The following is a 24,253-nucleotide window of genomic DNA, read 5'->3' on the forward strand; positions in this document are numbered from 1 at the left end:
AAACATTGTGCATTAACCACGGTTAAGTAAAACTTTGGTTTGGTGTACTACTATATCGTAACATCAGTGCAAAAACATTGTATCTCCTTAAGTAGCATTAACAATTCACGCAAGTTTGAACGTTTTAAAAGTATTACAAATCTCACTTAAAAGAACCAGGATGTACCAACAAAACCAAAAGGCGCCAAGATACAACAAATTTATCATGTGTTTGCGCGCGAGATGACTTTTACAATTGAGATATTCTGTTGTTGCACTGACTGACAAGGATATTTGTAACATAATCATCCAAATATGTGAAGTTTAAACAATTGTTTCTGTCAACATTAAAACATGCATCGGTAGTTGCATCACTATTTCCCTTTTTAGATCTGCCAAACCTACCCCCCCCCCCTTCTTTCTCAAGACAGGACCTCCGGCAAATTTAACCCCCTCTGTTTTTCTGACCTTGGATCCGCCCCTTTTTAGTCTGCCCCTCGGTAGCCAGGGATACTAATGGTGCCTTTGATCGATACAGGGTTTGCCAGTCCCGCCTTCTGATTTGTCCATGGTAAGATTAATTGATGTTTTATGAATTCATGTACTGTACACATTACTATACATCCTCATGTGTATCGGAGTATGCTGTATGCATAACCACTATACACTAATAAGCTCACATGCAAACCTAGAAGCAGGCCCTGGGGAAAAGCTACACTATAACAAAGTTTCCATACTATTTGTTGATCTAAGTTCAACAAAGAAACCTATATTCCTATACTTTTCATTAGAAACATAAACATGTTTGTTTTGTTTCATCATGAGCTACTTAAATTTATAATTTATTTGCTTATGAGACCATGCAAGTCCTGCCTATATTCAAACTTTTGGCTCCATATTACATTATGTTTCCTTCATCAGTCACCAACTTTGTTTTTTCAAGGGGGTAAAGAGAAAACTACACACACATTTCTGTACAGTGTTTTAAACTTTTCTCTGGAGCCAGTAGGAGAACTAATTACAAACAGCGTATCAGCTGCTTCTCGTGTTTAGAGCAAATTATGCCGGGACTCAAGGTTTTCAAAATCCAGGGTTCCCAAAATGTTTGAAATAAGGGTGAGACATGCCTGGTCTTTTGTATCACTTCAGTTTGGGAAACATCTCACATGACACCTACAACTACTTAACAGAATAATGTAACGGGTATACATTACATACAAGTTCAGGCCAATGGCCGTACAACAGGTATGATAATTGGCCCTTTGGAAAAAGAGCAAAATGTTTTCAGTAAATGGCTAAGTGACCTAAATTGTAGAACTTTTCATGCTACTTAATACAAACTATGCTGATTATTCTGAGGCTAACAAATCCAAAATCAGATTTAGGTAGAAAGAATAACTGTTAACAGTTTCATAAGAGAGATTCCTAAGAGAGCTATTTTCCAGAGTGAATTATGTCAACTACTCCTTGGTCTTAGTTAAATCCACAGTGGGTTTAATTACTGTCTCTAATCACTGACTTATCGTGTTATTTCAAGCGAGAGTCTCAAATGTTGCTTTTTACTACATGTTCTATCAAATATAACCGATTCCTGCCTAAAATTATAGAATTTCCCAGGGCCTGCTTTAAGTTGTAATTGTATGCTACCCATTGTCTACATAGTTACATTCTATAGCAATGCAATTCAAACCGTATCTTGTTACTCTGCCATAGACTTCGAGTAGCTTCCTACATGCTGGACGATCTATCCTACACTCATTTAAATTGCATTCTATTGGAATCACTGTTTGATCATTTAGAATACTGTTAATTACTTTTATTCTGGTGTCCAAAGCACACTTAAAACACAACAAACCAAATTTGTTTTCATATTTGCCTACCTAGAGCATAAAATGTACCTAGAGCATCAAATATCTTGTTTTTGCTGTCACCAACGTAAGGATGATAAAAGAACTACTAGTGCTTGTATTATCCCCATCTTCATGTTTTAAAACTTCCATGGTGCCTGTAGTCTTGCTAAATTAACATTTTGTTTTCTTTCTGGAAAACCTCTCAACTAAATTCCTTCTCTGAAACTTGATCTCTGTATCGCTATCATACCTAGTGTGGGTTTTATGTACTGAGCATTTTCCTGATTGTGCTTAAAACTATTATTGAAAAATCATAATCATCAGGGAATAGCCTGGTAGGATTTGGACCCACAACCTTGTGAATGTAAGTCTTATTTATCCAGTAGGATAATATTGAATACCAAGTATCAACTTAACAATCCTAAGTGAGCTATTTCTACTTCTCATCTACCTTGTTAACTTCAAAGCTATACCACCCACAACCTGCTTGATGACAATGACTTCAACTAAATTGTGCAGAACTAAAAGAAAGTCAGAAGCTACATGTTACTGAAGGTGAGTCCTATACAGGCAGTATTAAGTACCATCATCTACCATATTTAACTGGCTGTAGTTTTCCTATTTTCAGCAGCGAATCCAACCCAATTGTTACTGACCTGATAAATTATCACTGTCTGTCTTGTTACTAAAGTACAACAAGTGGCTAGTTATGAATATTAGAATGTCTGAATAAAGGCTGTATACACCATTGGTATTGAGTCGCCACAAACATCCCCTAATCCCTCTCTGTTATGTTTTAAGATTTTACAAGGAATTCTCAAGTTTGGCGCACAGCATTGCTCGGAATCCAATTCATTTCTGTGTTTGATATGGTTCTACAATGCACTTAAAAGAAAATATTTCCCCTTTGAGTGTGTGAGAGTGTGATCTTTCCTTGACTCCAATAACATAAAAACCCATCATAATTTAAAGCTTTTACAGGCTGCCTTCTAATGAGTTCTTGGATTATTTCTATGTGATCAAGAAATTTGGCTAAAACATCAAATACTGTACTGTTTCAAATCTATGAAGATTCGTAGTTATTTCTTTTGCAGGCAGCCTTTATGAGTTACTGGACTATTTCTGTTTGTTCAAGCTACTCAGCTTCAAAATTACAAACTGATAATCATCATTTTTCCCTTGAAAAACATTTAACAGATACTGTTTGAGCAGTGATCTTTCTCTCTTAAAAACTGTTCTGGCGTTCCTTTCTGATTTGGCAAAGACCAATGGTGTATACAGCCCTAAAATGCATGGAGCTTAGTTGATAGTCTTCAATCAAAGGATATTGACCTATTGTCATTTATCTATGCGTCTTGATTATGACCAGCCTGATCTAAGACAGAGGGACATTCCCAAGTCTAGACCATGTGACACAAGCTTACATTTCTTAGGCCCTCTATACAACTCTTGCTATAGACCTTATGCACATAACGTTATTTGAGTAGAGTCCCCTCAGCTAGAGATCAACAGAAGGTTGCTCATTGGCCCATTCTGTGAGCCATACATAGATGTGTGTTTGATCATTGCTTTACCTCTAAGATGTCATGACGTTAATGCATAAGGTCATTGCTGAGCAAAGGTTAATGTTTTCTTAGAAAGAAGTTGCACAGTTTGAGCTTCATGGTTTGCACTTCAGTTACAAACACTTAGATATTAGGGTATTTTTACCTTTAGATGTTTCAGTTGTCAAGAAGATTTAAAGCAAAAATCTTACAATGGTGCCATCCACTCAAACCTGGACTTATTTTGATTGACAATTGGTGTCTAAGATCATGTCATCTATGATATATGACTGCTTTAATATGGTACATGTGAATGCACTGTGCAAACACTAACACTCTCATGTAGGCAAGTGGACATATATTTGTATGTTTTGATGCTCAATATTGTGCAAGCTGCTTAACGGACAATGTAAAGCTTTGTTAATGTACATGTTGATATGTACATCAACCTTTCATCTACTGTGTTCTATGTAAGACGCAAATTGTTTCCCTCGGAATATGGTCAAGATGCAAATGACAATAGGTCAATACCAACCTTGTTCCAGTTGTAATCCTCCCTACTTTATAAACATGGGACACTTCAAAATGTGGTTTGCAAGTTCATTTTATCAGGTTTGACCTCAAGTATACATAGATGGTATTTTGGAATACCTTTATGACATTCCACAATGGTAGACCAAATAATCTATTGATAGATTGACTAGTGTTGGGAAGTAAACCAACTGTATCTACCAATCTCTTCTCTAGAGTTCTTCACCCAAACAATAATTGGTAATGGTCTTATCTGTGCAGAGAACCCACACAGTCCAAAGAGTCTACTCTTGCACCAGTAGGTGTGATACCATAAGAAGGTAGATTGATTCACACCCATACAGGATTTCCAATCATTGTTTCTTTGCAAACCACTCTAGTTAATATGGGCTGTTGGAGGGAACAAGGTTGGAACAATACCAAGCAGGGTTTTTATGATGTCCTGAAAGTCCTTCATCTTTAAAATTCTGACTTTGTGGGGAGAGACAACCCTAGCAGTGTGCCATCCAGATAAGATTGAGCCAAATGTTTAGTCATTTGTATTAGTTAAAGTACTGGCTACTTAGAATAACTGCAGCTCCAGGATGAGTATGAGAAGCTCAGACACTGGTGAATTTATGAGATTCAGGAATTGATGTTGCCGAGATGACCAGGGGTAAGGCACTTTCAGCATCATAACAAAATTGAGCTAACAATTGAGTCTTGTCTTTGTAATTTAATGAAACAAAAAGAGCAACAATTTAGTTTAAATCCGCGACTATCTCTAAGATGGTAGTGAAAAACAGATTATGTCTGAAAAAAAAAGACAAACAAACACTTTGAAGGACTTCCAGGACATCTTTATCAAAATGACTGCGTATTTTTCTAGGTCCAACATGTTTCCCTTTTGGAAAACATGAGGCCTTTGCTTAACTTTAAATTTAGACCAAATTTATCCTTCCAAACAGTGGTTTGGTCATTCAATGGCCACAAAAATTGAGTTGATCACTCAACCAGGCCTCATCAGAAACGTTTAGAAAGTTTGTGACCCTTCATGAGAATTTCAAGGCATGGCAGGATAGGATTGATAGTACATGTAGTTGAGTACATGTACTCTAGATAGACTCTACTCAAGTTGAACAGTTTCCCCAAGAGAAAATGATTAGCTGTTCATGGTTTGACTTCAGTGGCAAGCAAAAGGGATTTTGTTTGCATAATTTTGAGCTTGAATTGGTTTTTTAAACTTCACAAAAAGCGCTGACTATTCACAGAGTGTGATTTTACAAGGGATCAGTGCCTGCTGCAGCCCATGATTTCTATCTTCTTGTTTGGACTGGTATCTCACTCAATAACTACCAGCATCTGTCATGATAGTTTTTATTTCATCATTGTTTCTTTGTGAAAGATTCCATTAATTTCAAAGACATATCAGCTGTTTTTTCACTGCTGTAAACAACTGTTACTTTTGAATAGTTTCATGTGATTAAAAAGCAGGTTTTTGTCCGATGCCTAAAAGATTTGATTGGTAACCTTCAGATATGACCATGCCTTGATTCCATCTTTAAGGTTGTTACATTCTGGCTGTAACAATCCTCTTGTTGTTTTCATACAATCTTGTTTTCCTAAGACCCTTAATGCTTGGTATTGCCTTTGATTGAAGACTATCTGTTATGCATACTACTCCTAGATACACATTATTGAGGATGTATAGTTACAGTACATGAATTCAAACTTCAATTAAATTGACCATGGACCTATCTGACAGGACTGGGACCCCCGTATCGGACACCAAAGTTTCCATGACTACGGGGGGACAAACCTCCACCACATCGCCCCATTTACAGCCCTAGTTATAGTATGGTGCTCTCCATCTACACACCAGGTCATTTTGTTTTACAGATGTTTGAAGAGTTTGGCATCCTATTTTATCCCCTATGTGGGACCTTGTGTTGCAGTCTAGCCGGAAAGGTCAATATTCAATTGTTGATTTATTACTTTCCAATTGTAAAGTAATATCCCTGTTTAAAACTTCATTGTTTTATGACTGCAACACTCTATTAACAATTTTGTTATTTTTAGGGCTACAATTTAAATACAGTTTAAAAGGCCTCTTTCTAAAGATTGGTTTTTAATCTTGGTTTTCTAACACACAACTTCATGACAACCAATATGAGGCTGATGTCTAACATAGACTGGTGCCTCATAATATGGTGTCCTCTATACTGGTCAATTTTCAGTCTGGATGTCAGACAATGTTGACCTTTTTAAATTCTGTTCAGTGGAACAGTGCAGGAAACCTTCATCAGGTATTTTGTTCAAGCTGATGCTTTTGGCAAAAGCTTTTTGAGTGAAAAGATTTAGCACAAGACAGTCAGTTTTAAATTCACCAACTTGTTTTGATCTAATCTCCTGTGAATGTTTATCTTCACAATTGTGGACAAAATGTATATTTTATTTTATATCCTTTATAGCTTTGGAACTATTTGAACATCATAAAGATGTTCAGAATCCAATTTGTATTTCTATAATTGCCTCCTCTTAGGATTTGTTTTTGAAGTTTGATTTTAAACTTACATTTTCCTAGCATGACAAGGTTTAGATATTTTGTTAGCAACATCTTTTGTGCCGAGTTGTTAAAATGGCAACAATTTGAACTTAATTGGAGGTGGATTAGCACTCTAGATTTCCAGAGGCATTTCAGTTTTTTTTCAATAAAAATCTTCAGATTGCTTCATAGTTTCCTTTTTAATATTTTAAACTTGTTATTGTTTTCAGTAAGAATTTTTTGCTGCCTACTGACAAGTGTTTATTTATATTAATGATCATTACATGACCTACAGCGATTCTTAAGAATCGATTTTGTGTTTTCATAGAGTTATTTGCATTGTCTGATTTCATTTCATGTACTACCTTGTAAGAAATTGCCTATTTATTCATCAGAATTTAATCTATATAATGTAATTTTTTACTATTTGTGCTCATGAAATAAATTTGTTTTTGTATTTCTCTTGAGGAACATTTTCTAAATAGTTGAATAAACTCATGCACTAGTTTCTTTGGGCTTTTTAGATTTTCAGGTTTTAGATCAGGTAAATGTTTGAATCTCATTTTCAGAGATCAAAAGTGATTTGGGGGTTGAATATATAATGCAGAGCAGAGAGAATAAGATGGAGACATTATCTACATGATTTGGCAAGCTGAGGTAGTGACTGTTATCACACAGATGTCAGAACAACTCTAAATGTGCACCATAGGTTCATATTTCACCGTCATTGATCGTAGACTCATGAGACAACTCCAAGTCCAGAAGTTACAGTGAGAATTTCAGAGTAGGTGTTGAAGGTGTTCTGTCCATGCACAATGCCTGGAGTAGTAGTAGACACATCGTCCTCTATGGAAAGAACTGGTTATTAAAGTTCAAAAGACCCTACCATGTTGTAGCCAACTTTGGGTCCTTGATTCATCCAGACTACATGATCGGGGAAGATGACACATCACAAACAGCCAAACGCCAGTTAAATGCAGACAGAGGGCAACCCACCGACCAGCCTGCCGACACCTGCGGGCAGGGAACACTCATGCGAGTACCAGGATGGCTTGCATGCACCGGGGTGCCAAAAAGGGGAGGGGATACATTCATGAGCTGTTGGTAGAACACAGTTAAATGTTTCATTAGTAATACTGCATTGGATTTCATTGAAAAATTCGAAAAAGTGAAATGTTGCATATGGAAGTTGGAGAGTAAAAGGAAGATCCAGAATTTAAAAAAAAAGAAGTTTTGGCAATCATTTTGAAATGCAGCAAATATGAAACAATCTTAGGGTACAAGACTGGTTAACACAAGAACTGCCACAATATGAAACATTTTGGATAGCAAACTTGGTAAAGTACAACTCGGTGTCTGCCTATTCAAACGTGAGGAGGGCCCTGCTAGTTTCAGTGACCATCTCACTACCTTTTACCAATATCCCAATCTCACTGCAAAGATTGGCCATAATGGAAAGACAAATCATAAAGTGTGTGTCATTTAGGGGTTTTCCCCTAACCACTAGGCTACAAGTGTCAAGAATGCATAGTTTGGATATGTAGATGGAGTCATCATGCATTTGGGAGAGTGCTGCATTCTTGTCAATTGACGCTTTTTCCCAGCTGGAATCAGCGTCAATAATTGTTAGTATGAGTACCATATCTTAACACAATAAGTAATTCAAGGTTTTCTTTTTACTTTTCAAAAATATTGAATTTTGTGTTTTTCATACAGATTTGTATTTAAAACACTGTGAAAAACTGAGAGTTTCTTTCTTATACTTCTCATTCTTACCTGTCATCTGACAAAATCAGTAGAGTAATTAAAGAGAATATTACTTGTAACAATGTAAAGGAGCATGTATGAACACTGTCACATCAGCAGATACAACTAGTGTACATGCATTTAAATACTTTGTGGTTTCAGAAATGTGAACAATTCATGTATCACCAATCTTGTATCCAGCTACCAACATGCACTCTTTGTGTTTCCCCTAGGACTATTGTTTTAAATACATAAACCATTAAGGTACAGCATTGGTTACAATAACAATACTAAATTTGAATTCAAACAATAGTTTTATAAGAGAGATCACTTGAAAAGGAAACACCTGGGTTTCAAGGAATAAATATTTAAGATGTTTTCTGAAAATGGAAAGAGAATCACCAACCCTTGTGTCAAAGGGAATTTTGAAATGATCTAGTGTTATCTGGCAAAAGTGGCAGTTTTAAAGATACAATGTACGTCATCAAAAGTTGAACCTGTCCAAAAACAAATCTGCTTTGTAAATTCGTTCTTAGTAAAAGTTGTTTCTATTTATATTTATTGTAATGGGTATTGGTAACTTATCTCAAAAGTGTACGCCTGTAGATTGGTGTCAAGAAAAAGAAAACAAAACAGTTTTAAAACTTGTGTATGTTTTCATTGGAGATTGGTTTTGGGTAATTAAAAAAAAAGTATTTTGCCTTCAAATATTTGAGCATCATTAATCAATTACAGACTGACCTTGGTATGTACTTCATTAAAAAGCTAAATCCTAACTAAAGTAACCAATGCTGTACCATTTATCTTATACATACCACATGCTTACAAAAAGATGGATCTAGAGCAGTGCATGGCATTTCCCGCAAGTTTACATTTTGTACCAGATTTTCAACATAAAAAGCTAACATTTGATAAAAGACAACAGTTGAAAAATTGTGAGTTGCTCCCCTTTTCCCCAAACAAAAAACTGAAACAAGTTTTCATACATTTTCATAATATGCAAGATTGAATGTGTTTTTTTCCTTTTTAACTTGTGTACACTTTTTTGTGCAGCAAGAAGTCTATGCTCAAGACCTATTTGTAAACATGTGGTCACAAGTCTTAGTATTATTTAAGCCCCTCACAATAACTGCTTGTATCAAATAATGTACTTGGAGTTTTTCATCAGTCAGCTTTCAAATGTACCACTTTCGGGAAAAGTGAAATTGTTTAAGTGTATTCCTTAGAAAGTTTTGGTATAAATTGATTTTTTGTCAATTAGTGTACCTTTAAAAAAAAAATTGTACAAAAAAAATAAACATGTTGCTCATTTATTAGTTATATGGTTTTATATTGACCTTTTTGTCAACCATCGCATTCTGTGCTACGTTTTTTAAGGAGTAGAATTGTTTGAGCACATGTAATGCTAATTTTGTGTACTTCATGGTTGAATCTTTAAATTTGTTGGTTTTACGTTTTAGGAGATTGCAGTAAAACATCCAAACATGTCCCTACAACTTATATCAATGGATTTGATATTCATCAGATAGGATAATTTGTCCTTCATTGCATCTTCTACAATTTAACCTTTTACTATTTTTTGTGAGGGGCTAATAAATTCATATAAAGTAAAAAATTCAAAATTATCCTGTTCAATTCCTCCAGATGAATGTCCATATTCTGCTTCACTATGACTCCAGGTGACCTCATGTCACTCTGGGGTCAAAGAGTTATCTATAAATGTTCTGCATCTCCACACAAAGAGCATAGTCTCATATCATGTCATCATGGTGTCACTTAAGTGTTCCATTAATTGATGACATATAATACTTGGCCTAAAGAAGCCAAGAAGTCATTCACAGATTGTTAGTATCAACAAAGAAACGTTCCATGCTTTAAACACTGTTTGATGAAAATGATGAACACTGGTTGGATTTCCAAGAGTCTTTGTAGAAATCACCTCCTATGTCAATTGCCATCTCAGTCTGATGGCCAAGATCCTTAGTTCAGTGTTTGTCTGCAGTGTCAAGAAATGTTCCAGCAAGGAAGGTTTTAAATGCAGGTCTAAAGTCCATCAACAGTTTGTCTTGAACAGCATTGTGTCTTAAAGTCTTGTATCTATGGCTTGATAGAAGTCCAAGTATTCATAATCCCGTAGAAATTACATCTCTGTAGCATTGCATCTATCATGCCTCATTGACATCTTGTAGATCCCTACTTCCCTGGGTTGGTAAAACCAAACAGTACTTCATGGTGAGTGTTATCAATGAGAGGTGAACAGACATCAAAGCAATCCAGTTACATCTAGTCGCCCTGTAGTCACATAATTCCCCGAGTTGAAACAACACGCAATTAGTTCATGGCAAGGCGCTGGGTGAACAGACATCGAAGAGCTCCAGTTAAGGTTGCGTTGGAAACTTCACACTAAACACAAGAAAGGAGAGGTCATAAGTTTTAACCTTTTATGTGATGTTCATGTAATGAGACTTCACACATTTTGTTTTTATGAGGAAGTGCTTACTTAAATTAGGCCAAACCCCTTGTCCACTGAAAGGTGCACAGGTTCTATGAGACAATCTAGATCTTATTTAAAGGCCAGCTACTACGTAATGCTCAGAAATACATAGTTGTTAACTTGTTACATTTTTGTAATAGATGTCACAGTAAATAGGAAACAGAAAAAAATAATAATGAGTCTCTTACCTCACGCTAAAACATGGTAAAAATGTTTTTTCTCCGAAACACTCCAAGCCAAATTCTGAAAAACGTGAGGTCAAACAAACCCACACGATATTGTGACTTCATCAGCGCTATTTGATGTGGAAAATAGCGCCCTCAATTGGCCAAAGCTGGAGAACTGTGCATAAACACTATTGGGAAAACGCACCAATGACGTCAAAGGGTCATTGCGGGACTCTCAGCTGAAAAAGCCGTGCGGCGGAGAGGTGCATTTTTTACTTGAATTATTTATTACTAAATGCAAATTTTTTGAGTAAAATGGTTATTAACCGGTATCTACGATGTCTATTTTGCCATAAAAAGGTAATAGTTCAAACAGAACAACTCTGTTTTTCTTAATATTTCTGATGAAAAACAGATCCATGTAAACCAATGTGTTGAGTAAAGCTATGTCTAGCTTGAATGAATAGTTTTTTTGGAGGCTTGTCAGCTTTACTTGCAGCTGAAAAGCTAGATTGCAAAGGATACCATGTTTTGAGCAACAGGTTTGCGAGGGGAACCTTAGGCACCCAGCCACATCAATATGCCAGACATTCAAAGTGTTGGAATTTTCAAGAGGTAGGGCTACGGAGTGTGTGTATTGCTATTACTTGCCATCTTTTGTTTTAATTTTCACTGCAATTTTAAAATGTGTTACGTATAGCATATACATTTCTTACTTTTTATGAGCTACATGGTAGGTCTGGGAGTTTTTTTTTTATACTTTTGCCTTCCCCTGGACGGCCTGTGCTTGTTTGAATTGTATTGTCTGAAGAATTAAAATAAATAAAAAATAAATAAAAACCCTTGGTTTTAAAATTAATCACTTGGTCTTGTAGTCTTTTACATATTTCTGAATGGTGTCCTTTGCATTGTTGACCATTGTGGGGTTGTCAATTGACTGTAAGCAGAGAGAAACCCTTAGTTTTAAATTTAGTCACTTGGTCTGTAGTCCTTTACATATTTTAAGCATTTAGAGCAACCTCTTGCTGTACTCTAGTTCAATCCGAGTTTTTAGTGCAGTATACATTTTGTTCCTACCTTCTGATGTTGTGTTATGAGCAGTTCATCTTGGCCATCATTAGAATCTACCACTCGATGTACTCCTCCATGGTCTGATAGCGTTTCAAATAGCAGTAGATGTTAGGAATCTGTCTTGGTCCAATAGTGCCAAGGAGTTCATTGTATTTCTGTGATGCCTCTACATCTTCAGTTTACTGTCACATGTTGCTTGTATGTTGAGTCCACCTCATGATGCTTAGTGTGTCATGAGGAATGTTGAAAAGTCAATCTAGAAGAAAGGAAAATAAACAAGTTGAGTTTCTATGCATTAGTACCCTCACATACAAGCAATGATTAGTCATGAGAATAAAACATAGCAAAAACATAGAAATAGCTTCATCAAAAGAGTTTTGAATTTCAAACTTAAGACTGAACAAGTCTGACAGTCTTGCTTTTTGAAAAATTATACTGCACCAATTGGGCCCAATCATATGGCTCTGCTTAGCAGAAGTGAAGAATCAGCGTTTGCATACCCAGGGAATTCTGTGCTTAGGTCAACAGTATTTCACAGGTTAGCGGGGAATTTAAGCTATTGTGCGTGTGTACTCTCTGATCCCATCCCAAATGATGAAACCCCAGTTCATGCCCACGCCCCCACCCTCTCCTCCTCCCCACACACACACACCATCTGTGTAAATTGTTGGGATAACAGGGAAGGTATACTTTTCAAGGATGGGCACATTTACCCGTTAGCACTCACACCAGATAAACATCGCACCATACGCTCCTCACTGCGCCACGAAAATTCAATCCATTTACAACCGTATCCAGAAATCATCAGATAGGCTAACTGTCGATGTGATTAATTTCTTGAGTCACAAGTTTACTTTATATTATAGAGGATGAAAATATCCGTTGAAAGATTTTCACAGTTGTTTTGTTTGACTCACCAAATTTGAGCTTTCTGGTTAGAAACATTTGTTTGCATGTTAAGAAAAGGTTTCTTTACGTGGAAAGTTGTGCACACCAGTTTTCTCAAATTACCAGCAGCTGAGTTCATTGCTCATTCAACTAACGTCCGTCGATGCCAGTTTTTTTAATAACCGATATATCAAAAATTCTATATCGTTTTTTGGTCCCGCCATGCTCCGCTTTTTCTTCTTCTACCAACGATATTTGCTCAAAACATTCTGGAAGTTTTTGTATAGTTTTCCGTATGGCGCCACCACTTTTTCCCTCGTTTTTACAAAAAGGGATATATCAATCAGGTAAATTAGATACTATATTATTTTATTTCAAATGAAAAAGTGGTGGCGCCCATACGGAAACTTTTCCAGTTTTTCTGTCTATTGTTTAACTCATTCTATTTAATTAATTTTAGTTATTTGATAGTCATTGAGTAGGTATGTGACAAAAAAATGAAAAGTTAATGGATTTCAATGAAACTGAGACTGCTGGAAAGCTCTTGAAGAGACATTTCAAATGACACCAAGATCATCTTTCTCAGACCAGTAATAAGAAAGTTATTTAATTTTTTGTGTCGCCAAATTAGCCTAATTTGTGTCCAATGGACTTCCATTGAAAACAACACAAAAGTGAATCGGACTTTGTGACCAAAATGATGTGAATAAAAGATCCACAAAAATTGTTGTTTCCTTATTTCTTGTTCAATTTTCATGAATTAGGTATCAATGGAAAGCTTAGAATAGGCTTAATAACATTAGACAGTAATAATTACAGTTGACCCGCCAACCAACCCACCCAACCGCCTGTCAGCCTACAAACTTATCCACCCACCGCCAGAAAGACCCACCCACCGTTCCCACCGCCCACCTCACTACCCACCATTGCATCAGGATCAAACTTTACTTACAATTTTTTTTTATACTTATAGTTATGAAAGCCTTACTCTGCAATATGGTATTTTTGTTCCATGTAATTTTTGTTTATTTTCTTTTTAACATTATCTTATTCTGACTGAGTTAAAAAAAAAAACTTCCTAAAAAGTAGTTACAATTAAAACAAATAAAAACACAGCTGACTCTGTTTACAGTCAGATATTGACTTTCATCCAATCAGGAAGAGGCATTACTGTCATGTGACCACAAAATGGCCGCCCACTACATTTTCCATGTGTATTGTAAGTTTTAAAGTCAATTAAATATCTACAAACATCGAACTTCTGAACAGGGATTCCGACAAAATATTAACAGTTTTCAAATAAAGACATATTCAAGAAACCATGAATCAAGTAAGATAGCGTGAAAACATCAATATAATTGTTAAAAATAGTACCATTCTCGGCCGATTTTTTCCTGTTGTGACATGAATTTATCGTTGCGATTGATTTTTTTTTTTTTTTACGCATCAAAAAAAATAATGAACGCAACCACAAGTTGCTTTTAAACTTCACATTTCAACTCAAAATTAATCACTAAACATCAATTTCAAGGTGGCAAGACTTAATTTTTGCTCCTTCAATGCCTAAAACACAACTTTGTTGACTACTTGACTGCCGTTTTGTACAAAATATTTCAGTCCCACTGAAAGTACAATGACCCAAGATTCACGTACTTTCTGAGCAAATCGATTAGTTTTCTATAATCACTGAGATAAGCCCTACGTCATCATAACTTGTGTACTTTTCTAAAAATAACTTATACGTCATTAAAAGGGTGATTGTTAGGGCACCTTTTTACCGATGTGTTCCGCGCAAGATCGAATATGTGCACGGACGTAAAAAACAAAAACGAGGCTCTGTACACTTTCACGATTGCTGTGCGTGTGTTTCGTCACATACCTACATTGAGTATTGAGTTGACATTAATGGTTGATATTTTATTTTATTATTATTTTTTTGGGGGGGAGGGTGGTAATTTTTTGTGATTCTGGCATATTTTATTTGTCGTTACGTGTCTGTTTTTGCCTTTAAAGATTCATTTGATATCTCTAGAAAAAAACAAAAATACTTTGAAAGTATGGGTCGGAAATTGAAAAAGCATGGCTGCAGTGTAACGTGTGTAACGTAGGCTATACGGCGCGGAGAACATCGACATTTTAAAAAGTGAATCCGCGCATACCTAAAAACTAAACTCATAATTTGTTGAAGTATTACAACTGCAAAGATTAGTTGAGTTTTTCAAATGAGAAATACCTGAAGATATGTTCGATTCATTTAGAAGAAGGAAGAGTGGTGGTTAATGAAGAAATAATTGACATTTACCTCGGCCTCAAATTGCTCACTTCGCATCGATACTCGCCTCGTCGTTGGAATTAGTCTGGCGCGCGAAGAACAAACCCAATAATACCGATTTCCGAATAATAGAAGTAACCGAAACACAAGCCGGTTACCAAAGTCGATATTTTCAAGAACACTAAATTTTGAAAACATAACGCTAATCGAGTGGCGAAAGTAGCATAAAGACAACAAAACATGGAATCGATTCTAGGCAAAAAGCGACCCTTTTTTTGTTTTGGCAAGGAATATTAATGAGAAACCCCATGTCTTCTGCTAGGCAGCAATGAGCAGAGTACCAGTCACAACAAATTGTACATCTCACGTAATAGTTTGACTTGTAACCTTATTCTGGTAAGCATTTGGTTGTGCTTTTAGGTACGAAAGTGCACATACCTCGGTATTGCGCCCTCTTGGGATCAACACGGCTGTTTCAAAACAATTTCAAGAAGTCTTGGAACTCTCGAGTATTCATTATTCCAGCATTCAATAATATTGTTTTTACATAAATAAATAAAAGTAATAAATAAATAATCAACTATCGTCGGGCGTCATGTAACTTGAACTTTAATAGTAGATCTTTGACCTAGAGTTTTTAGCTAACTTTTGTTTTACGAAGAAAAAAATCTTGCTAATCACAGAAAAGGTTACTGTTTTGACTGGTGCCCCACTAAATTTTTGCTTAGCAAATAAATGATTCATTTGTTTGTATTTTTTTCTGCTTATCAGATTTATGAAATCAGTCCCATGTTTCGATCGTATGTCAAACACGTGTAAAACAAAAACAACAACATTGGTTGATCATTTCCCTGACTTCTCAGATGCTAATACAACTTTTAAAAAAGGCTGTACAGAAAGTGTACAGACTACTTGGTAGGGACAGAGAAGCATTGGGTCACCCACGTGGGGAAGGGTATCCTTCCATAATAATAATGGGGATCAATGGCAGGGAAGAGTCGGGTTCAACGGGGTGGAAAGAAATTGACGAAACTACCCGAAAGCAAATTGGGAAATTGGCAGATAGCGACTAAAGATTGATTTGTTACAAAAATAGTTATTTGTAAAGAGCGAAGAAAACTGTCTTGGAAAAAGAAAAGTTATTTGGGATATTTAAACGATACCAATAGTATAATCCAATTGATAAATGTTTAATTTCTCACTACGTGTCTATCAAAACAGGTGTTATACCTACTTCTCAGTGGATGGTTGTATTGATCAACTTCTAAATTCTCCATACCTTAAGACAACAAATCTCAGTTCTATTATTCTGTGTCTTCTATTTTCTGATAGGGTCATTGTTCACTAATTGTCAGTCAATAATAATCTCACCATGTAAACACTGGTTTATAATTAAACGAGTTTACCCCATGCAAGAAGTCATACCCGATCACCCCTTTTAAAATAAATAGTTTCTTCCCTTGCAAGGCCCGCCCATTTAGTACCTTATATGGTCACAAAAGTTTGCCAAGAAAATTCTAGCAGGTCCGGCTTTGTTATGCAAATATCAAAGCTGGTTGCTGATTGGCTAGGGGCTGGACGGAGGACGCCGGCTGGGGTCGTAGGTGAAAATCTGCATGATTTGCAAATTTCAAAGAACAAAATTAGGACTTTGAAAAGTTTCCGTGTCTTTTATCTCCAAGAAATTCAGCTTTTCACAGGATTTCCGAGTTCAAAATACTACAAAATTGTAATGGTGAGTTGAGATTTTTTTTGTCTTGAAAATAAAAGTGCTGCAAAGAATTTTAATTCGCAGAATTTGAAGAAATGTTGGATTTTACAACACAACCCGCAGGCCGAAAAGTAAAATAAAAAAAACATTATTCGGTGCGCAGACAACATTGTTGAAATGTGCAGGTTAGAATTACCGAATATGTCGTCCGAAACTTCTCCAAATTGAAACGTATTATGCACGACTAAAATTCTTTTAAAAGCATGCCCAAGTGCTACGGGCCCTTAGAAAAGAAGGACTGTGTTCCGCTTGTGTGAGTTTGCTATACAGTCTTTGTTTTGAAAACTTTTGGAGGCCGAGTTTTGAAAACTTACTTTTTGCACAATCGTCCATGACAACCAGTCCAAAGCGAGTTTGTTCTGAAACTGAGCCTAAAATTCATAAAGCCGGTTAGCAGAAAATTCTTTGCTTAACAAATAGTTGGTGTAACACCAGTCGCAACAATATAAACTTTATGGAAAAGTAGCTGGTACATGTATTCCTGTTCCTGCTAAGCAAGATTTGTTTGTGCTTAGCAAGTTTTTGTACTCACCCAGCAAAGACCAGACTTAATTAAAGGAACACGTTGCCTTGGATCGGACGAGTTGGTCTATAAAAAAGCGTTTGTAACCGTTTGTTATAAAATGCATATGGTTGGAAAGATAATTTAAAAGTAGAATACAATGATCCACACAAGTTTGCCTCGAAATTGCGTGGTTTTTCTTTTACTGTGCGAACTTACACGGTCGGCCATTTATGGGAGTCAAAAATTTGACTCCCATAAATGGCCGACCGTGTTAGCCGACGAGGTAAAAGGAAAACCGTGCAATTTCGAGGCATGTTTGTGTGGATCATTGTATTCTACTTTTACAGCATCTTTCTACCCATATGCATATCATAACAAACGCTTTTCAAAGACCAACTCGACCGATCCAAGGCAACGTGTTCCTTTAAATTTGGCCCTGGTGTCACTGAATAAGAACAATATTGTGCTGAAAATTGTTAAAATAATTGGACACTAATATTGTCATAACGATTTAGCTCTTTATATCTTACAAACATATTTAAATTTAAAACACATTTCCAGAAGAAGTTGAAGTATTTCAATGGAGCTGTGGCCTGTGCCGCCCATGTGGGCCCATTTTCAAAGCCTAGCACAGAAAAGTATTGCTAAACAGAAACAAGTTATCAGCCACTCCATGAAAAGTTAACATTGTTTTGACTGGTGCCCATCTCATATTTTGCTTAGCGAAGAAATTTGTCAAGTAGTACTTTCTGCTTGACAACTTGACAACTTTATTAAATTGGGCCCAACTTGATAAAGCTTGTCAGTGTAAGCTTAACAATTTGCTATTATGTACAGAAAAATCATGCCTGACAGAAACTGGTTACTTTAGCCAACATTCCATAAATGTTTTTTTTGCTGCAATTCTCTGTGTTCAGACAGCTTTATTAAACTTTGCTCAGTATAATTGAAATTTGTGTTTTCCCTTAAAAAGTAAATTTATGTACATGATGCATAAAAACAAATCAAAATAAATATATGTGACGTTGATTGTCAATAATTGCCAATGTTTTCGAAAAACAGTAATTATTACTTTATCTTTTTTTTTTTACCACCAATTCGAGCCCATGCTGGGAGGTGTCAACAAGGTGAAGATGCCTAAAAACATGTCATGATTATACTCGGTCAGTCTGTGTCAATAAACAAAAATTCAAATTGTTACACTTTTTAAATCCCACAGTTGACACCCTATGTTGGTAAAATTCACTGCATGTTGTGATTTCCTCTTTAACGTTGCCACAAACACTGAGATTTCCAAATTGGTACATGGTATTTTAAAGTGCGGGCAGCGTATTTTTTTTCCTAGGACGAACGAGGGCAATTAACATAAAATGGGCGTGTTTTTGCCCCCAAAACACTCTCGCACATGCACAAGCTTTAGTGATGACCGCAAGGGACCTTTGGCCACTGGTGGTGGTATGTGGAATGAAAATAGTTGTGGTAAATAAATGGGGACCACACAACCTGCCTTTCTTCTACTATCGCTTCACACAATCGTGTACAGGTTGTGATGAACCAATCTGGCTCCTATTTCTTCCTCCAGCGTCCAACCATAGAGATATACCATCCATGGTCTATTTTCATAATTGCCCTCACTCCCCCTCCAAACCATATCCAAACATATTTTATCGGGCAATCAAGACTTGGCAATGAAAGCAAGCGCAACGCATTTTATGGACAAAAGGTAGAGTTACAAATATGCCGTTTTACATGGTACATGGTACTAAATATACATTTACATTGTACATGTAACATGTGTACGTGTATGCATGTATGTGTACATGTTTAGTATGCGTGAGTGTATTTGCACAACTATTATTACGTCGAAGTACGCATGTGCATGGGAAAATGTATAGTTAAAGGAACACGTTGCCTTCGAACGGACGAGTTGGTCAAAACAAAAGCGTTTTACCATTTTTAATATAATGCATATGGTTGGAAAGATGTTTTAAAAGTAGAAATTGCGTGGTTTTTCTTCTACTGTGCGAACTAACATGGTCAGCCATTTATGGGAGTCAAAATGTTTACCCCCATAAATGGCCGACGTGTTAGTCGACGAGGTAAAAGGAAAACTATGCAATTTCGAGGCATGTTTGTGTGGATCATTGTATTCTACTTTTACAACATCTTTCTACCCATATGCATTTTATAAAAAATGGTTACAAACGCTTTTCAGAGACCAACTCGACCGATCCAAGGCAATGTGTCCCTTTAACTACGCCCATTTATGTAAATTGCCCCTGTTCGTCCTAGGAAAAAAAAATACGCGTGCGGGCATGGGGTCAAAAACAACTAATCGCTGCCTTTTTGGTTTTCACAAAGGGACAAAATGTTGAACCAAGATAAATTTTCAATAAGCAGACACTCATCGTTTACGAATTTGTTTGTACTCCCCGCGCAATTTTCACAAAATTTGACAGTGTTCAACAGTTAATTACTCAACTCTTACGTGCACAAGGCTGTCGCTAGGGCCCACCAAAAACACATTCAAATTGGCCTGTGAGAATCGATAAAACTACAACCCACGTATATACTGCCCTTATTCAGTTGTTTATAACCATTGTTGATCAATTTTGTTTAACGTGATAATCAATAGGGGGCATTATTGACAAATATCAAGAAAAACATGGTTGAATGTGTTTTGGTTTAAATTGTGTAATTTTGCACTGAAAAGCGACCAATATCTCATCATGGCGTCTCCTTTTGGACCAGAAGAAGCACAGGAATACCTTTCAATTGTCACAAAATGGTTCTGATTGAAAAGACGAATTAAGTGATGGGATGGTAAACGATGGTTACTATATGTCCAATGACACTCACATAAATCGCAGTGGAGGAATTCTAGTCCGGCCAGAACCTGCTACCATGGATTTGTTGACAAAACTGCAGTATAATCCATTGCCGTGGTTATTATTATTATCAAAACGTTGCTTAATTTATATATACTTTGTTCATATTCTCAAATGTTATCTCCTTGGCTAAAAATAATTTCACTGGTTCAGATCTGTATGTTAAAGCAATTGCACAACATCGGAAAACAGTATTGTCCAAAGTCCCACACTTCGTGTATCACAATTTATATATAAAATTTAGGCTCAATTGGATCAGAGTCGGGAGAAAATAATGGGAAAACCAACCCTTGTTTCCACATGTTTCGCTGTGTCGTGACATGTATTTAAAACAAATCTGCTATTCTCGATATATCAAGAATTTGATAATTGGGAAATTGTTTTGATATTTTCTCAAAAAGTAATGCATTTCATGGAATAATATTTCAAGAGGAGTCGTTCACCATTATCTTCTGTAAACCCTGTAAGTTGTTTGTAAATCTGTGAACTTTTAATTCTTGTTCTGATCAGAAAGTGTCCTATGGCTTTCACCAGCTAGGCCTACAGCACCAAGAACCATAATAATGAGTTGCATTGTTCGTTTTAATTTAAGGGCTTAAAAGATAATATATTTCATAAGCACGACATTGAAGATGTTTCTTAAAATACTTTGAACTATCAAAAGCTGCTGTCTACATAGGCTTCTAAGATTATTTACCAAACATATGCCTTCCCTTTTAATCACCTCAGCTGTAGTCAAAATTAAAAGGCAGGTTATACTTTTTGTAACTGTCAAGGAAAGTATCCTCAATTACTGTATCCCAACATATGGCTCAAAATAGAATGCTCCAGGGATCACCTTGATCACCATTCCTCGATTGCTTGCTAAGCGCCAAATTTCTGCACTAGCTGTGTAAGCAAAGATGCCTAGTAACCTGGAGTACCTATGTGCACAAGCAAACAGTCCCTGCTAAGCAGGTCGTTAAATTCACTTGATGAATTTCCCGCTTCCGTAACATATTCTTTGCTTACGGTAAGCAGAGCCATGAAATTGGGCCCTGTTTTATTAATTGTACAAAATTACTTTTGTGGTGCTACGATAAGTATGAGAAGTATTACTTTTTAACAATAAGGTGTGTTTGTTTCCTTTGCCTATACAGCTCCAGTCTCCAAAACATTTACATTTCAACAAGGCTGAGACCCAATCATCAAACAGTCTGACCATAGAAACTACTTTCTCTGTAAACAGGTAAATTGAAACCCTTACAGTCTCATTTCCTTCTTCAGTATCCAAAGTGAAAGATGTAGAAGGACTTGGGCCAGTTGCTCATTAGGCCTACAAGATCTCTTTCCAAAGAACATAATACTTTTTAAAGGCAGTGGACACTTTTGGTAATAGACCGATCGATTACGCCCCGCCTCCTTACAAGTTGACCAATCACAGCCGCAAAACCCGATCACCGTTAGTGCAAAGATCACCAAACAGTTCAAATGATGATCAGATTTTGCGGTTGTGATTGGTCAATGATAATTGGGCCTGGCTTAATGGATCGGTGTATTGACAAAGACTAACCTTCATAGTTAGTTAGTGTATCTCAACATATGCATAAAAAACCTGTGAAAATTTGAGCTCAATTGGTCATCAAAGTTGCGAGATGAAAGAAGAAAAAACCTTGTCACACAAAATTGTGTGCGTTTAGATGGTTGATTTCAAGACCTCAAGTTCTAAATCTGAGGTCTCAAAATCAAATTTGTCGAAAATTACTTAGTACTCGAAAACGAAGGCACTTCAGACAGAGCCTTTTTCTCACGATGTTTTATGCCATCAACCTCTCCCCATAACTCGTCACCAAGAAACATTTATGCTAATAATCATTTTGAGTCATTACCAATAGTGTACACTGCCTTTAACAATAACAATAAGGTGTATTTGTTTTCTTTGCCTACTGCTCCAGTCTCCAAAACATCTACATGTCAACGAGGCTGAGACCCAATCATCGAACAGTCTGACCATAGAAACTACTTTCTCTGTAAACAGGTAAATTGAAACCCTTACAGTCTCAATTCCTTCTTCAGTATCCAAAGTGAATGATTCAGAAGGACTTGGGCCAGTTGCTCATCAGGCCTACAAAGATCTCTTTCAAAAGAACATAATACTTTTTAGCAATAACAATAAGGTGTATTAGTTTCCTTTGCCTACAGCTCCAGTCTCCAAAACTTCTAAATGTCAACAAGGCTGAGACCCAATCATCGAACAGTCTGACCATAGAAACTACTTTCTCTGTAAACAGGTAAATTGAAACCCTTACAGTCTCAATTCCTTCTTCAGTATCCAAAGTGAATGATTCAGAAGGACTTGGGCCAGTTGCTCATCAGGCCTACAAGATCTCTTTCAAAAGAACATAATACTTTCTAGCAATAACAATAAGGTGTATTAGTTTCCTTTGCCTACAGCTCCAGTCTCCAAAACTTCTAAATGTCAACAAGGCTGAGACCCAATCATCGAACAATCTGACCATAGAAACTACTTTTTTGTTTGTAAATAGGTAAATTGAAACCCTTACAGTCTCAATTCCTTCTTCAGTATCCAGAGTGAAGGATTCAGAATGACTTGGGCCAGTTGCTCATTAGGCCTACAAGGTCTCTTTCAAAAGCACATACTACTTTTTATGAATAAGGTGTGTTTGTTTCCTTTGTCTATAGCTCCAGTCTCCAAAACATCTACATGTCAACGAGGCTGAGACCCAATCATCGAACAGTCTGACCATAGAAACTACTTTCTCTGTAAACAGGTAAATTGAAACCCTTACAGTCTCAATTCCTTCTTCAGTATCCAATGTGAATGATTCTGAAGGACTTGGGCCAACAGCTCAAATGCCAGTTGCTCATTTAGGCCTACAACGCCTCTTTCAAAAGCACATACTACTTTTTATGGATAAGGTGTGTTTGTTTTCTTTGCCTATAGCTCCAGTCTCCAAAACATCTACATGTCAACGAGGCTGAGACCCAATCATCGAACAGTCTGACCATAGAAACTACTTTCTCTGTAAACAGGTAAATTCAAACCCTTACAGTCTCAATTCCTTCTTCAGTATCCAAAGTGAATGATTCAGAAGGACTTGGGCCAGTTGCTCATCAGGCCTATAAGATCGCTTTTAAAAGAACATAATACTTTTTAGCAATAACAATAAGGTGTATTAGTTTCCTTTGCCTACAGCTCCAGTCTCCAAAACTTCTAAATGTCAACAAGGCTGAGACTAGTCTTGGCCCAAGACGATGGTGCTTGATTCTGGATAGTGTACTACGCGCGGTTGAATCGCCAAAGCGCGCCCGCCACGGTATGATTTAGTTACGTGGACGGCTCGAAATCTAGACTACACTCTGCAAGCTACCATCGTCTTGGCAATCCTGCAGCGCTGTGTTAACTTTTTCATTGTTTTCTTCTACAGCTTTCTGTAGAACCAATCAGCGTGCGATCGTTGTAATAAATTAACATAATGTTTAGTTGACCCCGGGGTCATTCATGTTATGATTACACGGCATTGGCAGCTCCGTGTTTGTCGTGGAGGAAAAATCGTAAGAAAATAGGAAATATTCACGATTATGAATGTTAAAGATGAACAAGTGAGCCGAAGCTATATTGATCTGCTATCTAGATGGCAATTAATGAACGACTATGTCAAAATATACCAGCTAGTGCCCTCTCTGCGGACGGTCTGGTTTTGCGATAAACTCCGTCAGTTCTCGTGTGCTTCGTCTGCTGCATGCAGGCAGCAGTTGGACTATGAGGTAGGATGTCCGGGTGTGAATAAACTATAGGGAACTCTGAACTAGAGCATGATACCACATACGACCAACGTTTGCAACTGAGCAAGTCATGGATCCCAAGTCATTATGTAACTGTCAGTGTCACAAAGTGGTGAGTGGAGAGAATCTTGTTTATATTGATCGAATCTGTATAGAATTAGAAAACGTAAAGTCATACATTTGTAAGTAGTCATTGTTTGTCATGTTTGAATACTTCAAAACTTGTTGTTATTTATG

General features: G+C 36.7%; 1 long non-coding RNA gene across 6 annotated transcripts in view; it reads right to left on the bottom strand.

Moving 5' to 3' along the window:
• Window positions 1–24,253, bottom strand: part of LOC139949245 (uncharacterized) — a 126,216-nt gene that overhangs the window by 6,753 nt on the left and 95,210 nt on the right. For 3 of the 6 annotated variants that reach the window (XR_011787531.1, XR_011787529.1, XR_011787532.1), the window contains 2 exons: window positions 11,913–12,162; window positions 7,315–10,577 (listed from right to left, as the gene is read on the bottom strand). This is a non-coding gene — a long non-coding RNA (uncharacterized lncRNA). Of the gene's footprint in view, window positions 1–447; window positions 10,578–11,912; window positions 12,163–15,096; window positions 15,285–24,253 lie in introns of those variants that run through there. The other 3 variants (XR_011787530.1, XR_011787533.1, XR_011787534.1) reach the window with 3 other exon arrangements.

Source organism: Asterias amurensis, chromosome 16, assembly GCF_032118995.1.
Source record: "Asterias amurensis chromosome 16, ASM3211899v1".
In the NCBI taxonomy this organism is placed as follows: domain Eukaryota; kingdom Metazoa; phylum Echinodermata; class Asteroidea; order Forcipulatida; family Asteriidae; genus Asterias; species Asterias amurensis.